At 43.6% G+C, this 20,915-nt stretch overlaps 1 long non-coding RNA gene across 1 annotated transcript; it reads right to left on the bottom strand.

The window, feature by feature from the left end:
* Window positions 1-3,157: 3,157 nt before the first annotated feature.
* On the bottom strand, window positions 3,158-13,100 carry LOC113916343. Its single transcript, XR_003517914.1, has 3 exons — window positions 12,971-13,100; window positions 12,066-12,187; window positions 3,158-4,176 (listed from the first exon to the last, which is right to left on the bottom strand). It is a non-coding gene; the product is annotated as an uncharacterized LOC113916343 (long non-coding RNA).
* Window positions 13,101-20,915: the final 7,815 nt, after the last annotated feature.

The following is a 20,915-nucleotide window of genomic DNA, read 5'->3' as shown; positions in this document are numbered from 1 at the left end:
TGTTTTTTCAAAGAATATTTGTTACAGTAAACTCTTAAAAATCAGGATACCAAACCATGTGCTTATTTTTATTCATAGCTTTTCAATTTTTTTCAAATGAATATGTATTTTTTTTTAATATTTTCTGCTTCTTGCTACCAAGGACAGAGCCTACTATTTCAAAAGGGAAATCAAATTGCCAGGCTGCTGCCTCTCTATTTTCCCAAGGCATATCTGGTCCTCCCCAACTCCCTCCCCCCAACCAGACTCTTTCCAAGACTTAAAGGTTTTCCTTCTGTTGATATTTCTTGCATTCAGTGTTCACTCACCTTAGCTGGTGGTGGGGTAAAAATGCCCCCTCAGCACTATCAGTACGCAGGGTACTCTCCAGGTAAGTTACAAGGCAGATACACCTGGAGTCCTCTTAATGCTCAGTTAATAGTGTATAATACACACCCCTGGAAATCTCTTCCAAAATGTATGTGTATTATTTCAATGTTTGCCTCTAGCAGGGAAGGGAAATTCTCACACTCATTTCATAAAACGAACTAATGATAAAATACAATATTTAGAGTTCTGGATGTTTGTGTGTTTGTCACTGAATAGGCAAAGTTCAGCTTTGTAAATGTTTGTTTTAAGCTTAAAATGTCTGTAAGTTTGGCCCTCTGACAAGCAGAGGGTCAAGAGTAAATGCCGCTGATTAGAGATAATTAAGAAAAAATTATGCCAAAGGGCAGCTCCAACCAACTTCATCTTAAGCTCCCCCTACCAGGTATATGTAGACATAAATGAACATAGGAAATGGCCTGAACAGAAGGAAATATCCAGAGAATGCCCTGAGCATGACCCAGAATCAGGACTTGAGAAAGATTTCAAGATGACCAAGTAGCTTTAGACAGAGTCAGTTGTGAGAAGGTGGAGCAAAAACATACCCCTTGAACATCACAATGGAGGTAAGAAAGAGTATGTGTGGAGTATAGGAGATCCCTGAAGGGTGTCTCTTAGTATTACGGTGCCCTGTCATTAAAGTCAGTGGAAAATTACAACAATCAAATTCAGGCAAGATTACTAACGACCTTGATCCTCCATGAATGATGGTTCAGGGCAACCTACCAGGTAAAGAAACACATCAGCCAAGGACAAAGGGAATATGGAATGGGCAGTAGGAAAAGGTAATTATAAATATCAGCTACAACCACATTCCCAGTTACAGAAAACAAGGACTGTAATTGTCATGAGGATTTCTTCCTTATTTTGTGGTGTGTGTGTGTGTGTGTGTGTTTAATATCTTTGTTTTCTTTCCTCTGTTACCCCCTTATGTAACATAAGATGTTCTGACTTTATATCATAGTATTGTTAACTTTACGGCATAGTATTTCAGTTATGGGATATCAAGGAGAATAAACATCATCCAAGGACTTTGCATCCTCTTCTAGGGAAAGGGTTAGTGCATTTTCAATTGTATACAAGATAGTCATATCAAGTTAGGTGGAATTATTACCTTATTATTGTCTTTATTTGGAGAGTAAGTGCGGTTTAAGGAGATATGTATGGATGCCAAGTTAACATGGAATGGCTGTTGATGTTGAATCTTGTATGTCAACTTGGCTAGTCCACAGTGCCCACGTATTTGGTCACACATTATTCTGAATGTTTTTGTGAATATGTTGTTAGGTGAAATTAATATTTAAATCAGTGGACTTTGAGTAAAGCAGATTATCCTTCATAGCGTGGATGGCCTCATCCAACCAAATGAAGGCCTTAATAGGAAGACTGACCTCTTCAGGAGAGGGAATTCTGCTGGCCGGCCACCTTTGGACTCTTCTCTGGAGCTCTTCTCTGGGTCTCTACCCTGCTGGCCTATGCTGATGATTTTGAACTTGCCAAGCCTCTACAATCATGTGAGCCAGTTCCTTAAAATCTTTCTCTCTTTCCCTCTCTCTCCCCCAAACCCTTGCTCTTCCCACCCCTCTCTTCATTTATATACATCCTGTTGATTCTGTTCCTCGGCAGAACCCTAACCTTAATATACCCACTCAGAGTGATCTGCTTCCCTAATTGGACCCCGAGACAACATTGAAATAGATCCCTCTACTCTGGAATTGGTCCCTCTTTCTGTCTGGGAGGGCAGGACCCCAAAGGAGCAGGGAGGGCCATTACTGCAAAGGCAGAACTGGCAGCGTGCAGGGAGGTGAGATGTTTGCTGGCATTCAGGGCACAGGTCAGAGGCAAGAGGGTTGCTCTTCAGGCCAAGCTAGGCTGTGGCAAGCCTTGCTTTTCACCCTCTCCTCCTCCTGAGACCCCTGCCGTCACTGCCCTGCAGGGGTTCACAGCCCGAGGAGAGGGACTGTGGCACTCCAGGGCAGCTTGTGCTCGATGATGTAACAGGCAAAACCATGGGCTCCAGGAGGATGGAAGAGGGAGCTGTTCCTTCAGATTGGGGCCAAGCAGCAGGCTTCATAGAGGAGGTGACTGCCTTGGATTGCAAATTCAAAGATCGATAGAATATTTTTCCTCCAAATTTTTATCTTGAAAAAGTTTAAACTTACAGAAAAGATGAAGAGTATAATGAACACCCATACGACCATAATCTAAAGTCCCAATTGTTTTTTTTTTAAAGATTTTATTTATTTATTTGACAGAGAGAGACACAGCGAGAGAGGGAACACAAGCAGGGGCAGTGGGAGAGGGAGAAGCAGGCTTCCCGCCGAGCAGGGAGCCCGATGCAGGGCTCGATCCCAGGACCCTGGGATCATGACCTGAGCCGAAGGCAGACGCTTAACGACTGAGCCACCCAGGCGCCCCTAAAGTCCCAATCGTTAACAGTTGGTCATGTTTGCCTTCCCTAAACACACATACGTGCACTTACACTTAGACACTTTGCTGAGTCATTTGAAAGTATGTTGCAGCCAGACATCACGACACACCACTCCCAAATATTTCAGAATCTATTTCAAAGGAACAAGGCAATAAGGCAATTCTCCTATACAACCATGATACTATATTGTCACATTCAAGAAATTTAACACTGATAACAGTAGTAGGATCCAGTTCATCTGTACTCAGATTTTTTCAGTTGTCCCAATAATGTCCTTTTGTGGTTTTGTAGTTTTTTTCCCTTGGTCAAGATTCCAACTGAGGATAATGACTTATGTTTACTTATCATGTCTCTTTAGTCTCTCTTAATCTAGAACAGTGCCCTGCCTTTTCTTTTTGGGGACAGGGTCTTTCATGATGTTGACAGTTTGAGGAATCCAGACTAGTTGTGGGCCAAATCAGTGGCCATACCGGAAGGAAGAGCTTATAGAAATGAAGAGAGTCTAAAGAGATGAGGCTGAGGAGTGGCTGGGCTCAGGTGGGGTGCGGTGGGGAGCTGGGGAGTTTGAATTTCATGGTGTTTGCAGTGTCCCCTTGACTCCTGGCAGATTCGGTGGGTTATAATAGGTGTGTTCTTACGGTTATACAACCACCAGCAACCTGTCCTTTTGTAGGGGATCCTGGCCAGCTGGGCTATCTCTGGGTTATTCTAGCACAATGTTTCCTCATAGTGGAAAACTACTTCAGGCAGACCAAGAGTTTCTGGAACCTCTCCTTACTTCTTCATCCCTCCCATTTCACCAGGTTCTGCAGCCGGCCTCCAGTGCAACTGCCCAGTATTCTCGTTCCTCTCTCCCATCACTGGCTCGGGTATGGGGAGGCAGGGGATGGAAACACAAGTTGGCATCCTAGTGGGCCAATGAGAGTGGAGTCAAAGAGAGCATGGGACATGAGGAGAAGCACAAAGGGCAACGTGGTAAGCTGGAAGCAAAAGACCACCAGACTGAGCAGCCCCGTCTTCCAGGACTGAGCGAGCTGGAAGCAAAGGCAGAACTGGCAGTGTGCAGGGAAGCGAGATGTTTGCTGGCATTCAGGGCACAGCAGGTCATCCTTAGAGGTGTTTCCTCAAATGGCTGCTCATTTTCTTGCATGATGTGAGGCTGCGGCAGCCACAAGAGAGAAGGATGAGAGCCTTGCTTGCATGGAGTGTGTTCTGATAAGCAGAAGCTGGTTCAGGGGATGGGTCCCACTCACACGCACACAATAGTAATAGAGCTTCACCCATGGTTGAAGGACTTGCAGCAGGAAGTCAGAGGCCCAGTGTCATGTCCCTAAGGAGTGCCAAAGAGACACACTACACCCAGACACTCGATGGCAAGGCTGGAAAGCAAGAAAAGGAAATGAAGTGTAAATAAAAGGAGTTAAAACTGCTCTTACTGCAGGTCCTATAATTACTAATCCAGACTATTCAGGATAGTTAACATCATAGCTATTACAATAATCATGGAGTTTGGGGGCACCTGGGTGGCTTAGTCAGTTGGGCGTCTGCCTTTGGCTCAGGTCATGATCCTAGAGTCCTGGGATCAAGTCCTGCATTGGGCTCCTTGCTCAGCAGGGAGCCTGCTTCTCCCTCTCCCTGCTGCTCCACCTGCTTGTGCTCTTGCTCTCTCTCTGACAGACAAATAAATAAAATCTTAAAAAAAAAAAACAAATAGGGGTGCCTGGGTGGCTCAGTCGTTAAGTGTCTGCCTTCGGCTCAGGTCATGATCCCAGGGTCCTGGGATCGAGCCCCACGTCGGGCTCCCTGCTCAGCGGGAAGCCTGCTTCTCCCTCTCCCACTCCCCCTGCTTGTGTTCCCTCTCTCGCTCTCTCTGTCAAATAAATAAATAAAATCTTTAAAAAAGAGAGGGAGAATATACTGCTTCTTTTACGCCTTAATAAACTTTTTATTTTGAATAATTTTAGATGTACAGAAAAATTCCCATATACTCTTCACCTAATGTGAACATTTTATATAAACATATTTGTCAAAACTGAGAAACTAATACTGACACAACACTATTAACTGAACTCCAGGCTTTATTTGGATTTCACTAGTTTTTTTTCACTAATGTCCTTTTTCCATCCCTGGGATCTAATCTAAAATACCACATCACATTTAGATGTCATGTCTCCTACTTTCTTTTAATTTATGATAGCTTCCCAGTCTTGCTTTGATTTTTCAGGACCTTGATAGTTTGAAAGAATGCATCCGGTATTCTGTCGACTACTCCTCAATTGTTTGATGTGTTTCTTATGGTTCCCGGGATTCGGTCTTGGGGGGAGAATACCACAGAGGTGAAGTGCCTTCCTCATCATATCATATCAAGGATATATATTATCAACATAACTTAACACAGATGACATTAACCTTGACACTTGGCTAAGGAAATGTCTGCCAGATTTCTACCCAGTAAAGTTCCTATTTTTCCATTTCCATATTCATTCTTTGGAGATAAGTCACTAAGTCTAGCTCATGCTCAAGGGGAGGGAATGGAGCTCCTAATCCTGGCGTATTAATTTTAAATTAAGAAGATGTCTGAGAGCAGTAGTGCTGCCCTACGCACTTTTTTAAATTGCCCAGTATTCATTGATTTATTCTATAAATATTTATTGAGCCCCTGCTATGTGGAAAGCTAGCCCCCGATGTAGACACTGGACACAGCAAATTCCTACCCTTATGGAACATACATTCTAGACTAATACTGAATGTATAGTAGGTTAAAAAACAAACAACAAACGAAAGCCTCCAGGATCCAAGGAACTAAGATATGGAACCAAAAGTGGGGGTGGGGCATGGGCAAGGCATGGTCCCCAAAGGAGGAAGGGGAAATAGGAGAAAGGGAGAGAGAGGGGCAACCCTAGAGATGTGGCCAATGCACACGGCAGCATACTGCAGTATGTGGGGATGCCTATCATATGCTGGAACAGGCAAGCTGGACTTAGTTGAAGGGGCTAAGCCAACTGGAAGGAATATGAGGGGATATTATAAGCAATTCTGGACACATAAAAGGCATTCTATAGATATTTATTAAGTAAATAAATGAAGGAATAACAACATTAAATAGGCACATTCACCCTTGCTTGCTTCAGCATTAAAACCTCCAGTAAGACTTTCCAAGGTAATCAAAGGGAGAATCCCAACACTCTGGAGTGCAGCTCCTGCCCACAGCCCCGGCTCCTGCCTCCAGGGTTCCCTTCGTAGGTATGCCCAAGGCTACTCCCCTTTACCTTTCCACCCAGGCACGAGTACAGACTTTTCCCCTAATTCCACTGGAGGCCAAGAGGGCAGAGTTGTCCTGAAACCGGTTCCAATATTTACACAGTCTTAGCCAGAGGCAGAGAACAAAGTGAAAGGAACTTCCCCCATGAGGTAGCAGGTAACCTGATTCCTGTGATAGCAATGGAGTCACCCAGGAACGCTGTGTTAACAGTGTGGGACAGCCACTCACATCTGTGCCGATATTTAGTTCATCTTCTGAGGTCTCTCTAGTGTTTGTTTCCTAAGGTTTGGTGGAACAACACACAAGCTTTTTGCTTTTATTTACCACTTCACCTTTGCCCTGAGGGGAGAGTGCCAAAGGGAAGTCCTGAAAAATGGTGGTGACCACTCCTGTTCTCGTTTTCCCTGTTCTTAAAGTGCTCTGAGAGACAGGATTTTTAAGGGCAGCTTGCATCAAAATGACAAAGCTAGAAAGAACTCTTTTTCTAGAGTCTAATTATAAATTAGCAGTTCAACACTCTGAATACTTCTCAAGAATCAAAAAACCAGCATCCAGTTTCTGCCACTATCTTGCCTTGTGACCTTAAAACCTCTCCTCCCTGGGAACAAGACAAGGATGTTCACCTCATCACTTTTATTCAACATAGTACTGGAAGTCCTAGCCACAGCAATCAGACAAGAAAAAGGAATAAAAGGCATTCAAATTGGTAAGAAGGAAGTAAAACTTTCACTGCATACAGATGATATGATGCTATATACAGAAAATCCTAAAGACTACACACACACACACACACACACACACACACACACACACACACAAACTACTAGAACTGATAAATGAATTCAGTAAGGTTGTGGGATACAAAATCAATGTACAGAAATCCATGGCATTTCTATACACTAATAAAGAAGCAACAGAAAGAAATTAATAAAATGATTGCATTTACAATTACACCAAAAATAATAAAATACCTAGGAATAACTTAACCAAGGAGGTAAAAGACCTGTACTCTGAAAACTATAAAAGACTGATGAAAGAAATCGAAGACAACATAAACCAATGGAAAGATATTCCAAGCTCATGGATTGGAAGAACAAATACTGTTAATATGTCCATACCACCCAAAGCAATCTACAGATTTAATGCAGTCCCCAGCAAAATATCAACAGCATTTTTCACAGAACTAGAACAAATAATCCTAAAATTTGTATGGAACCACAAAAGACCCCAAACAGACAAAGCAATCTTGAAAAAAAAGAAAACAAAAATGAAACTAGAAGTATAACAATTCCAGATTTTAAGTTATATTACAAAGCTGTAGTAATCAAAACAGTATGGTACAGGCAAAAAAATAGACACATAGATCAATGGAACAGGAGAGAAAGCCCAGAAAGAAACCCACAATTATATGGTTAATTGATCTCTGACAAAAGAGGCAAGAATATGCAGTAGGAAAAAGATGGTCTCTTCAACAAATGGTGTTGGGAAAACTGGACAGCTACATGCAAAGGAATGAAACTGGACCACTTTCTTACACCACACACATCATACACCATACACAAAAATAAACTCAAAATGGATTAAAGGGGCGCCTGGGTGGCTCAGTCAGTTAAGCATCTGACTCTTGATTTCGGCTCAGGTCATGATCTCAGGGTCTTGAGAGGGAGGCCATGCTGGGCTCCATGCTTAGCATGGAGTCTGCTTATCCCTCTGGCTCTGCTCCTCCCCCTGCTCGCACTCTCCTTCTTTCCCTCTTTTTCTCTCTTTCTCAAATAAATAAATAAAATCTTTTTTTTTTAATGGATTAAAGAGGGCGCCTGGGTGGCTCAGTTGGTTAAGCGACTGCCTTCGGCTCAGGTCATGATCCTGGAGTTCCAAAATCAAGTCCAGCATTGGGCTCCCTGCTCAGCAGGGAGTCTGCTTCTCCCTCTGACCCTCCCTCCTCTCATGTGCTCTCTCTCTCTCTCATTCTCTCTCTCAAATAAATAAATAAAATCTTTAAATAAATAAATAAATAAATAAATAAATAAATAAAATGGATTAAAGACCTAAATGTGAGACCTAAAACCATAAAAATCCTAGAAGAGAGCATAGGCAGTAATTTCTCTGATATCAGTTGTAGCAACATTTTTTCTAGATATGTCTCCTGAGGCAAAGGAAATAAAAGCAAAAATAAACTATTAGGACTACAACAACCTAAAAATCTTCTGCACAGCAAAGGAAACAATAAAAAAAAAAAAAACCCTAAACGGCAACCTACAGAATGGGAGAAGATATTTGCAAATGACATATCCAATAAAGAGTTAGTATCCAAAATGCATAAAGAACAGATACGACTCAACACCCAAAAACCAAATAATCCAATTAATAAATGGGCAGAAGACATGAACAGATACTTCTCCAAAGGAGACATCCAGATGGCCAACAGACACATGAAAAGATGCTCATCATCACTCATCGTCAGGGAGATGAAAATCAAAACCACAGTGCGATATCACCTCACACCTGTCAGAATGGCTAAAAACAAGTCAAGAAACAAGTGTTGGTGAGGATGTGGAGAAAAACGAACCCTCGTGCACCATTGGTGGGAACGCAAACTGGTGCAGCCACTCTGGAAAAGTTTGGAGTTTCCTCAAAAAGTTAAAAGTAGAATTACCCTCCTGACTCCTCCATGAACTTCACCGCCTTCGTGATCCAGGGCATACAAGCAGGAGACAAGGTGGAGAGCCAGAAAAGAGTCCAGCACCCCTCACCAACATAGGTACCAGCACTTGTGAGAAACTGCAATGAACCAAACTGGCTAGAGGTGGCGCTCTCCATTTAGTTGAGAAAGAATTAGGCTGTATGTTGAGTTAATGGTCTAATTAAATATTATCATTCAGCAGTGTATCACTGACCGTGTTAGGTAAATAATACCCTTTCAAATATCAGTAGCCTTTGCCAGTGATGAGTGACTCACATGTGTACAATCATAATTGCCCTGCTTCTCATCTAGGAGAAATTAATCTGAGTGTGACAACATAGTTTAGGCCAGAAACACTCAGAAATTCAATCTAATGGGCTTAAATTAATTAAAATAAGGCTTTGGAAGATGCCTCTCAAATCGAGGGCTGAAGAAATTTGTTCACAACCACAAAGTCATAGGTATTTATCTCCTTAACAAAACAACCATACAAAAAATGCATCATTTTGCTCCCAAATGCTCAGTGGCATTTAAATCAGTAGCAAACTCAATCCCTAGAGGATGTTTAGAAACTTGCTTTCCTGACTACTGCTCTATCTCTCAAGTCCTTTGGATACTCCCAGCTGGATACAAGGCTTTGAGATCCAGGCCAAATGATAGCCCTGGAAAGGCAGTGACCCTGTCAAAGATCAAAGTCAGCTGATAATAGGTCCTGGGTGGCAGGCACAACTGGCAGGAGATTTGGGCCTTAGGAGCTCTGTCGGCAAGATGCACCTGTGCTTTCTGCCACCACCAAGCCTCCTGGCCCCTGAACCACACAGCTCGTACCACTTACTGCTGAGCCTTGAGAACTCCTGCACGTTCGTGGCATTTGTCCAGAATCATGAATCTTGAGCAGCTCCAAGTCTACTCTGATCTGTCCTGGACTTCCCTGCTGTGTCTTACTTCCCTGGCTTTGGACTAATCTTACCTACCCTTTAATTCCACTGCTGACCCTCTAACTCTTATCTTTGCTTCCCTTCTACCTCCACTCTTTTTAGGTGTTCGGTGGCCCCCTAGGGCTAGCAAGTGTCCTAGAGCATTACTGGGAACAGGGTTTATCATGGAAGAAGTCTCTGAAGCAGAAGGAGGACTTCAAGGATACTGCTCAGAAGTGAAGCATCCTTCCACAGGGAGGTGCCTTAGAAATGATAGAGCAGAAGTGGGCCCTCATCCTTGTTCCTGCTTCTGGTCATCAGCCCCACACAGGACATCCATATTCTGCTGGCCCTGTACCTCCAGACCAAACACCAGCATAGGAGGGTCGTCAGGGTGTCATAGGCTTTGGGCCCTTGGTGAACACAGAGCCACCTATCTTTTCCATTCCTTCTATCTCTGTTCTCCTCCCAGGGTCCTGCTGCCTTTCTTTTGGAATCTAGAAATACAAATTACCTTATTCCACTCCTTCACTGCAAAAGTAGAAGTTCCTCCAGTCAACAAAAATTTATGAGCACTTACTATTTGCTTTAGGTGCTGGGGATATACCTAGACAAGATATCAAAATCCCTGCTCTTGTGGAGCTAAAATCTAGTGAGGGACAGAGAAAATAAGATAAATATTAGTATTGCCAATGGTGATAAGTGCTTCAAATATACATAAAGTAGGAAAAGAAGATAGGGAGTTGCCAGAAATAAAGGGTTGGTGGTACAATTTACAGTTGCTTTATGCTGGAGGCGCCTGGGTGGGCTCAACTGGTTAATCATCCGACTTCAGCTCAGGTCATGGTTTCAGGGTCCTGGGATTGAGCCCCCTCCGGCTCCCCACTCCGTGGGGATTCTGCTTGTCCCTCTGCCTCTCTCTCTGCTCGTGCTCTCTCTCAAATAAATATATAAAATAAATAAAATAATTTTATGCTAAAAGTGATATTTTTTGAAGAGTTTTTATCTTTTAAGCAAGGTGTGGGCCCAAGGTGGGGCTTGAACTCACAGCCCCAAAATCAAGAGTTGCATGTTCTACTGACTGAGACAGCCAGGCACTTCTGAAGGTGGTATTTGAACAAAAACTTGAAGGAGGTGGAGCGTGCACCATGCAGATATCTGGAGAACAGGAGTAGATCTAAGATTTGTGGGGCCTGATCTTTAAGCCATTTGGAGACCCTCTTTTAAAAAAATGAAGGGTCTGAAGCTTATGCTCCATTAGCACATGTAATGAAGGGTCTGAAGCTTATGCTCCATTAGCACAGTAATAACGCTGCCTCGCTCGGGGACCAGCATCCACGCGCCCACCCGGAACGGCGAGTGCGAAAGGAGGCATGAGCATGCGCAGTGAGTTAGGCATGCGCAAAGAGGCCCTGGTAGCTGGAGCAGAGCCAATGAGAGAAGAGCAGTGTGGTCTGAGGGAGCTGGGGCCAGATTACCGGGATCTGGGCTTTACTGGTTGGGATGGGACCCACTGAAGGGTTTTGAGAAGAGGAGTAACATGATGGACTTCGATTCTGAAACAATTTCTCTGAGTGCTATTTTGAGAATAGACAATATTTGGAAGAAGGTCAAAGATGGAAGCAGAGATCAATTAGGAGCCAGTTAGAATAATTTAGGAGAGAGACTATGGTGGCTCAGACTGGCTACCTCTAGTAGCAGAGGTGTGAGAAGTGGCTGATCCTGACATGCTTTGAAGATAAAGTCCCCAGGATTTGCTACCAGATCAGATGGAAGGGTGAGAGAGAGAGAGAGACTGTCATGTAGCTCCATTAACTGAGACCGGGGGTGGGGGGAGGTGTTTTGAGAGCAGATTTTAAGTGGAAGGTTAGAGTTCGATTTTGAACATGTTAATTTTGAGATGCATACACACCCAGAGGGAGACATGGAATCTGCAGTCCAGTCTGGAAGAGACCTGGGCTGGACCGAATAACTTCTAGAACCTGGATTAGACATGAAGGGAGGTGATATGTAGAGAAAAGAAGTGGCCCTAGATTTGAACCCTGAGGCCCTCCGAAACTTAAGAGTCAGGGAGGAAAGGGGGAACTGGCAAATGAGACAGAGAAGGAACAGGCAGGAGGCAGGAGAAGAGCCCAGAAAGAGTGATCCCCTGGAAGCCAGGTGAACAAAGCGTGTTAAAGAGGTTGAAGTGACCAAGCACTTCAAAGGCCGCTGATAGGTCAAACCTGAGGACTGAGAACTGATCACTGATTTTAACAGCCTGTGGAACTCCCTGGTGATCTCGACAAGAGCAGGAGGCATATAGCCATGTGGATCCGGAGCTCAGCAGAGTGAAAACCAAACCACGGTGAAACCTTCAGCCGGGTGTGTCTGGCTGTCTGCCTTCAGCCATGGTCAGCAGCTCACCTGGTCCGTCCCCCGGGACCTTCCTCCTTCACCCAGCACTTGTGGGCTGTTCTTGCCTCCACGTTCTTTCCAACCCTGGACCAACACTTCACCTACTGGAAGCGCTGGGATTCTGGAATCCCCTGTGTGGGAAAAGGAGACAGACAAAACAAGAGAGATGAAGAGAGAAAAAGAAGGAAGCTTGAGACAAAATGAGTAAACACTGCCTTTCCATTACAGCGCAAATCACCTGTCACAGGACGCTGTCACCGCAAAGAAGTGCAAGTTGGTGGGAAAACGGCTAACACGACATTTTGTTTATCAGTTTACAAAAGGACTTTCCTTTCATTCAAGTAAAAATAGATTATCATTAAACTAATGTGCCTAGTTTACCAGAAAGGAACCTGAAAGGCCAAGAAGAGGCTGTCTGCAGGTTTACAGTATGTCTTTAACTTAGCACGGTTCACCTGCAAACCACGTTAACACACGTACAGGAGGGACCACACCGCGGTTTAATCTCTCTCCTCCTCACTTTTCTGCGGCTGTGGTTTACATTTTACTTTTACATGCCCTATAAGGCCTACACTACATTGTTCCTATTTCTATTCAGTCCACTGTCCTTTAAAGAGATTTAGATAGGGGCGCCTAGGTGGCGCAATTGGTTGGACGTTGGACTCTTGGTTTCGGCTCAGGTTGTGGTTTCCATGTCATGGTCTTGGGTCACGGGATCCAGCCCCGGGATGGAGCCCCGGGATTGAGCCCCGGGTCAGGCTCTGCGCCCAGTGTTTGGGCTTGGGTTTCTCCCTCCCTTTCTCTCTGCTCCTCCTCACCCACGTGCACATGCACTCTCTCTCTCTCTCTCTAATAAATACATCTTTAAAAAAATAGAGATTTAGATAATAAGAAAAAATGTTTTATGTATTTACCCACACAGTTGCTCTTCCTTCTCTATGTAGTTCCATATTTTCATCTGGTGTCACTGACCTTCTGCCTAAGGGACTTCTTTAACCTTTGCTGTAGTGCGTGCGGGTCTGCTGGTGATGAATTCCTTCCGTTTTTGTATGTCTAAAAAAAAAAAAAAGCTTTTATTTCACCTTTATTTATGACAGATACTTGTGTGAGTTACGGAATTCTAGTCAGCAGGTTTGACTTTTTCATGCAGTACTATAAAGATGCTCCACACTGCTTGCTTTCTTTTTTTTTAAGATTTTATTTATTTATTTGGCAGAGAGAGACACAGCGAAAGAGGGAACACAAGCAGGGGGAGTGGGAGAGGGAGAAGCAGGCTTCCCGCTGAGCAGGGAGCCCGATGCGGGGCTCCATCCCAGGACCCTGGGATCATGACCCAAGCCGAAGGCAGACGCTTAACGACTGAGCCACCCAGGCGCCCCTCCACACCGCTTTCTTGCCTGCCATTTTTTTTTCCAATAGGAAATCTGCTGTCCTCTTTGTCTTTGCTCCTTTATACATAATTCCTTTGGCTGCTTTTAAGGTGTTCTCTTTATCATTGATTTTGAGTAATTGGATTACAATGTTCCTCAGTGTAGTTTTCTTCATGTTTCTTATGCTTGGGGTTTACTGAGCTTCTTGAGTCTGTGAGTTTATAGTCTTTATCAAATTTGGAAAAACGTTGGCCCTTGTTTCTTCAAATATTTTTTTTCTGTTCTGCCTCTGAGGCTGATCTTTCACTGGCTGAGGAGGCAATATATGTCCAAAATATTCTGGGGGAAAAAGGCATAGGTAGTTACAAAAAAAAAAAAAAATTCTCAGGCCTGGAAGCCAACCAAGGGTGTTCCTGCTGGGACTGCAGCAGCGGGAGAGGACCCAGTGGAGGTGGCCCCCACGGCACCACTTCGTGTGCTGACCACCCAGCCTTCCGGCTGCCAATGTCAGGAGGAGCACCACAGTGCCCAGTGCCCCCCCCCACCCCCGGCCCATAGTGACTCTACGGCAGATTATGTGTTGGGGCCTTTCTTCCTCATCACCTGGGTCGGGGTGGTGGTGGCTGTGGTAATGGATGTCCAAAATCAAAAGCAGGTGGACCAGGTTCACCATCACCTACTCCCGTGGATAGCCACAGCTGCTGAGGAGCTACACGAGGCTGAGCAAGAGCTACTCTCTGATGTAGGAGAACCCCCCCACCCCACCCCTCCCCGCCAAGGTGCAATGTGGCTGGCAAAAGCAGCTACCAGCACAAGTGGACGCCTTTGCAGGATGTCAAGATATGACCTGACCCCTTTGCCCTGATCTTCAGAGCCGCAGAGTCCTGGAGTGCCCAGGGCCCTGCCCTCTGCTGCCTCCTCTCTGGCTTGTACTCCTCCAGCTCTCCCTGCTGGGTACTGCTCTCCCTCCTCCTGCCCATTCCCAGCATTGCCCATTTCCTGGGTGCCTGCAGAGCAGCTGGCCCCCACCAGCACCTCAGTCCCCACGAGGCCCGCCATCCTTCGTGGGCTCTAAGCCTACCTCCCAGTCTCAGGCTCTAATGGGAACTTTGTCCTGAGGTGGAAGGGTGGCTAGGAGCGGGAGCTTGGCCCTTTGGGTGGGCACCACCTTTCTTTAACCCTCCCCGCAGTGATTTCCATGGTGACAGGACCTGCCCCATAGTAGTCAGTAGGTATACTTTGTAACTAAAGTGTTTTGTGGCCCCAAAAAATGTTTTAGAGTAAGATAGCTTTTAGAAAAACATATAAATAGCATGTAAACAACAGCCATGAAAAAGAGAGAGAAAAGAAAACTTAAAAAAGAAGGAAAATGGGTCTGGTCTCAGGAATTCAGCTGAATAGGGATCAAACCATTCTGAACACCTACGAACTCAACAGGAGATTGAAGAGGAGAGTAGCAACAACTCTCTGAACAGAGAAGCGACCACTTACTGGAAGGTAGGACGTGCGGAGAAGTGAATCCGAGGCGATATTCGGGAGGATAGACAGCGGGGGAGGGGGCCTCCGTCGGCCGTTTCTGGCAAGTGATAGAGCCGCTGAGCACAAAATCGGAACTTTTAGAAGTCGGCTCCGCTGAGGGACGTCGCTCCAGTGGCTAAGCGGGGGGTGGAATCCTCCCGGGACAGTGCGGTCTCAGGACCCTCGGGGTCACAGAAAGACCGGGGGTGCCTGAGTGCAGCAGAGCTCCCAGGTATCGGAGCGGGGAAGCCGGCTGCAGAGACGGAGCCCAGGCGCGGGCTCTCAGCTTGGGGTTGCCATAAACTGTGATCCGCGGCCCAGTCGGGCCACTGCTCCTCCAGCAGGGACCCAACAAGCAGCAGAGCCGGGGAGACTCCCCTTTCTCCCCGGGGAGGAGCGGCGCAGGAGCGCACCGTAGGGATCTGCTGGGTTTGGAGACTCCACACCGAGTCGGGTGCCAGAGATAGAAACGCTCGGTCACAGGCCGGGTGAGCACGCAGTGCGGCCGGAGACTGGGGACATGGCAGTGACTGACTGCTTTTCTCTGGGGGCGCACTGAGGAGCAGAGCCCCGAGATCTTGCCTCCTCTGGGGCGGAGATTAGGAGGCCGCCATTTTCACTGTCCTCCTCCAAAGCCGTATGGAAAGCTTGCAGGGAACAAAAGCTCCTGAGAGCAAACCCGAGCAGCTTGCTTAGCCCGGACCGACAAGGGCGGGGCAATTCCGCCTCCGGCAAAGACATTTGGGAACCACGGCAACAGGCCCCTCCCCCAGAAGATCAGCACGAACAGCCAGCAAGCCAAGACCAAGTTTACCGATCAAGGAGAACGGGAGAACTCCAGCGCTAGGGGAATACTGCACATAGAATTCATGGCTTTTTTTACCATGATTCATTAGTTTTTCAAAGTTAATTTTTTAACTGTTTTTTTAATTGCTCTTTTTCCCTTTTCCAACCAACATCTTATCAATCCCTTTTTTTAAAAAAAACATTATTTTTCATTTTTAGAGTCATATTTTATCCCTTCATAGTAGTTACCCTTATTTTTGGCATATATATATAAGTTGTTCTCTCTTTAAAATTTTGAGATACAGTTTCTTCTAACAGATCAAAATATACCCTAAATCACTAGTGTATGGCTTTGTTCTAGTCTCCTGCCTGATCACATTCTCTCCCCCTTTATTTAAATCTTCTTCTTTCTTTTTTCAAACTTCTTATCGTATCAATTCCTTTTATAAAATCTTTTATAATTTTCATCTTTACAGTCATCTTCCATCCCTTCATTGTATCAACCCTTATTTTGTACATATATAAGTCTTCCTTCCTTTAAAATTTTAGGAGGCACTTTTTTCTAACAGACCAAAATACGCCCAAAATCTAGTCTGTGGCACTGATCTATGCACTAGCCTGATCATATTAGATCATATTTGGGGTTTTTTTTTGTATTGTTCTGTTTTTGTTTTTAATCTTTTTCTTTTTGGTTTTTTTTCTTTCTTTCTTTTCTCTTTCTTTTTTCTTTCTTTCCCTTGCTTTTCCCCTGGTTTCAGGTCTTTTCTGATTTGTATAGAGTATATTTGCTGGGGATGTTCTTAACTTGTTGGCATTTTGTTCTCTCATTCATCTATTCTCCCCTGGACAAAATGACAAGACGAAAAAAATCACCTCAGCAAAAAGAACAAGAGATAGTACCGTCAGCCAGGGACCTACTCAATACAGACATTAGTACGATGTCAGACTTAGAGTTCAGAATCATGACTTTAAAGATACTAGCTGGGCTTGAAAAAAGCGTGGAAGTTATTAGAGAAACCCTTTCTGGAGAAATAAAAGAACTAAAATCTAACCAAGTCGAAATCAAAAAGGCTATTAATGAGGTGCAATCAAAAATGGGGGCACTAACTGCTAGGATAAATGAGGCAGAAGAGAGAATCAGTGATCTAGAAGACCAAATGATGGAAAATAAAGAGGCTGAGAAAAAGAGAGAGAAACAACTACAGGATCACGAGGGCAGAATTCGAGAGATAAGTGATATGATAAGATGAAACAACATTAGAATAATTGGGATCCCAGAAGAAGAAGAAAGAGAGAGAGGGGCAGAAGGTATATTGGAGCAAATAATAGCAGAGAACTTCCCTAATGTGAGGAAGGAAACAGGCATCAAAATCCAGGAGGCACAGAGAACCCCTCTCAAAATCAATAAAAATAGGTCAACACCCCGACATCTAATAGTAAAACTTACGAGTTTCAGAGACAAAGAGAAAATCCTGAAAGCAGCTCGGGAGAAGAGATATGTAACCTACAATGGTAGAAACATTAGATTGGCAACAGACCTATCCACAGAGACCTGGCAGGCCAGAAAGGACTGGCATGATATCTTCAGAGCACTAAACGAGAAAAATATGCAGCCAAGAATACTATATCCAGCTAGGCTCTCATTGAAAATTGAAGGAGAGATAAAAAGCTTCCAGGACACACAAAAACTAAAGGAATTTGCAAACACGAAACTAGCCCTCCAAGAAATATTGAAAGGGGTCCTCTAAGCAAAGAGAGAGACTAAAAGCAGCACAGATCAGAAAGGAACAGAGACAATATACAGTAACAGTCACCTTACAGGCAATACAATGGCACTAAATTCATACCTTTCAATAATTACCCTGAATGTAAATGGGCTAAATGCCCCAATCAAAAGACACAGGCTATCAGATTGGATTAAAAAACAAGACCCATCGATATGCTGTCTGCAAGAGACTCATTTTAGACCCAAAGACACCCCCAGATTGAAAGTGAGGGGGTGGAAAACCATTTACCATGCTAATGGACACCAAAAGAAAGCTGGGGTGGCAATCCTTATATCAGACAAATTAGATTTTAAACCAAAGACTGTAATAAGAGATGAAGAGGGACACTATATCCTACTTAAAGGGTCTATCCAACAAGAAGATCTAACAATTGTAAATATCTATGCCCCTAACATGGGAGCAGCCAATTATATAAGGCAATTAATAACAAAAGCGAAGAAACACATTGACAGCAATACAATAATAGTGGGGGACTTTAACACCCCCTGACTGAAATGGACAGATCATCTAAGCAAAAGATCAACAAGGAAATAAAGACTTTAAATGACACACTGGACCAAATGGACTTCACAGATATATTCAGAACATTCCATCCCAAAGCAATGGAATACACATTCTTCTCTAGTGCCCATGAAACATTCTCCAGAACTGATCACACCCTAGGTCACAAATCAGGTCTCAACTGGTACCAAAAGATTGGGATTATTCCCTGCATATTTTCAGACCACAATGCTTTGAAACTAGAACTCAATCACAAGAGGAAAGTTGGAAAGAACTCAAATGCATGGAGGCTAAAGAGCATCCTACTAAGGAATGAATGGGTCAACCAGGAAATTAAAGAAGAATTAAAAAAATTCATGGAAACAAATGAAAATGAAAACACAACTGTTCAAAATCTTTGGGATACAGCAAAGGCAGTCCTGAGAGGAAAGTATATAGCAATGCAAGCCTTTCTCAAGAAACAAGAAAGGTCTCAAATACACAACCTAACCCTACACCTAAAGGAGCTGGAGAAAGAACAGCAAAGAAAGCCTAAACCCAGCAGGAGAGGAGAAATCATAAAGATCAGAGCAGAAATCAATGAAATAGAAACCAAAAGAACAGTAGAACAGATCAACGAAACTAGGAGCTGGTTCTTTGAAAGAATTAACAAGATTGATAAACCCCTGGCCAGACTGATCAAAAAGAAAAGAGAAATGACCCAAATCAACAAAATCATGAATGAAAGAGGAGAGATCACAACCAACACCAAAGAAATACAAACAATTATAAGAACATATTATGAGCAACTCTATGCCAGCAAATTAGATAACCTGGAAGAAATGGGTGCATTCCTAGAGATGTATCAACTACCAAAATTAAACCAGGAAGAAATAGAAAACCTGAACAGACCTATAACCACCAAGGAAATTGAAGCAGTCATCAAAAATCTCCCAACAAACAAAAGCCCAGGGCCAGATGGCTTCCCAGGGGAATTCGATCAGACATTTAAAGAAGAATTAATACCTATTCTCCTGAAACTGTTCCAAAAAATAGAAATAGAAGGAAAACTTCCAAACTCATTTTATGAGGCCACCATTACCTTGATCCCAAAACCAAAGACCCCATCAAAAAGGAGAACTACAGACCAATATCCTTGATGAACATGGATGCAAAAATTCTCACCAAAATACTAGCCAATAGGATCCAACAGTACATGAAAAGGATTATTCACCATGACCAAGTGGGATTTATCCCTGGGCTGCAAGGCTGGTTCAACATCTGCAAATCAATCAACGTGATACAATACATTAACAAAAGAAAGAACAAGAATCATATGATCCTCTCAATAGATGCAGAAAAAGCATTTGATATAGTACAGCATCCTTTCTTGATCAAATCTCTTCAGAGTATAGGGATAGAGGGTACATACCTCAATATCATAAAAGCCATCTATGAAAAACCTACAGCGAATATCATTCTCAATGGGGAAAAGCTGAGAGCTTTTCCCCTAAGGTCAGGAACACGGCAGGGATGTCCACTCTCACCACTGCTATTCAACATAGTATTAGAAGTCCTAGCCACAGCAATCAGACAACAAAAAGAAATCAAAGGCATCCAAATTGGCAAAGAGGAAGTCAAACTCTCACTCTTTGCAGATGATATGATACTGTATGTGGAAAACCCAAAGACTCCACCCCAAAACTGCTAGAACTCATACAGGAATTCAGTAAAGTAGCAGGATATAAAATCAATGCACAGAAATCAGTGGCATTCCTATACACCAACAACAAGACAGAAGAGAGACAAATCAAGGAGTCGATCCCATTTACAATTGCACCCAAAACCATAAGATACCTAGGAATAAATTTAACCAAAGAGGCAAAGGATCTGTACTCAGAAAACTATAAAATAGTCATGAAAGAAATTGAAGAAGACACAAAGAAATGGAAAAACGTTCCATGCTCATGGATTGGAAGAATAAACATTGTGAAGATGTCAATGCTACCTAGAGCAATCTACACATTCAATGCAATCCCCATCAAAATACCATCCACTTTTTTCAAAGAAATGGAACAAATAATCCTAAAATTTGTATGGAACCAGAAGAGACCCCGAATAGCCAGAGGAATATTGAAAAAGAAAAGCAAAGCTGGCGGCATCACAATTCCAGACTTCCAGCTCTATTACAAAGCTGTCATCATCAAGACATAATGGTACTGGCACCAAAACAGACACATAGATCAATGGAACAGAATCGAGAGCCCAGAAATGGACCCTCAACTCTATGGTCAACTCATCTTTGCCAAAGCAGGAAAGAATGTCCAATGGAAAAAAGACAGTCTCTTCAACAAATGGTGTTGGGAAAATTGGACAGCCACATGCAGAAAAATGAAACTGGACTGTTTCCTTACACCACACACAAAAATAGACTCCAAATGGTTGAAAGACCTAAACGTGAGACAGGAGTCCATCAAAATCCTAAAGGAGAACACAGGCAGCAACCTCTTCGACCTCAGCCGCAGCAACTTCTTCCTAGAAACATTGCCAAAAGCAAGGGAAACAAGGGCAAAAATGAACTATTGGGATTTCATCAAGATAAAAAGCTTTTGCACAGCAAAAGAAACAGTCCACAAAACCAAAAGACAACCGACAGAATGGGAGAAAATATTTGCAAATGACATATCAGATAAAGGGCTAGTATCCAAAATCTATAAAGAACTTATCAAACTCAATACCCAAAGAACAAATAATCCAATCAAGAAATAGGCAGAAGACATGAACAGACATTTTTCCAAAGAAGACATCCAAATGGCCAACAGACACATGAAAAAGTGCTCAACATCGCTCGGCATCAGGGAAATCCAAATCAAAACCTCCATGAGATACCACCTCACACCCGTCAGAATGGCTAAAAT

This window comes from Zalophus californianus, chromosome 1, assembly GCF_009762305.2.
Source record: "Zalophus californianus isolate mZalCal1 chromosome 1, mZalCal1.pri.v2, whole genome shotgun sequence".
NCBI lineage: Eukaryota > Metazoa > Chordata > Mammalia > Carnivora > Otariidae > Zalophus > Zalophus californianus.
The sequence above is the reverse complement of the archived record's forward strand: the minus strand, read 5'-3'. Positions and strand labels throughout refer to the sequence as shown.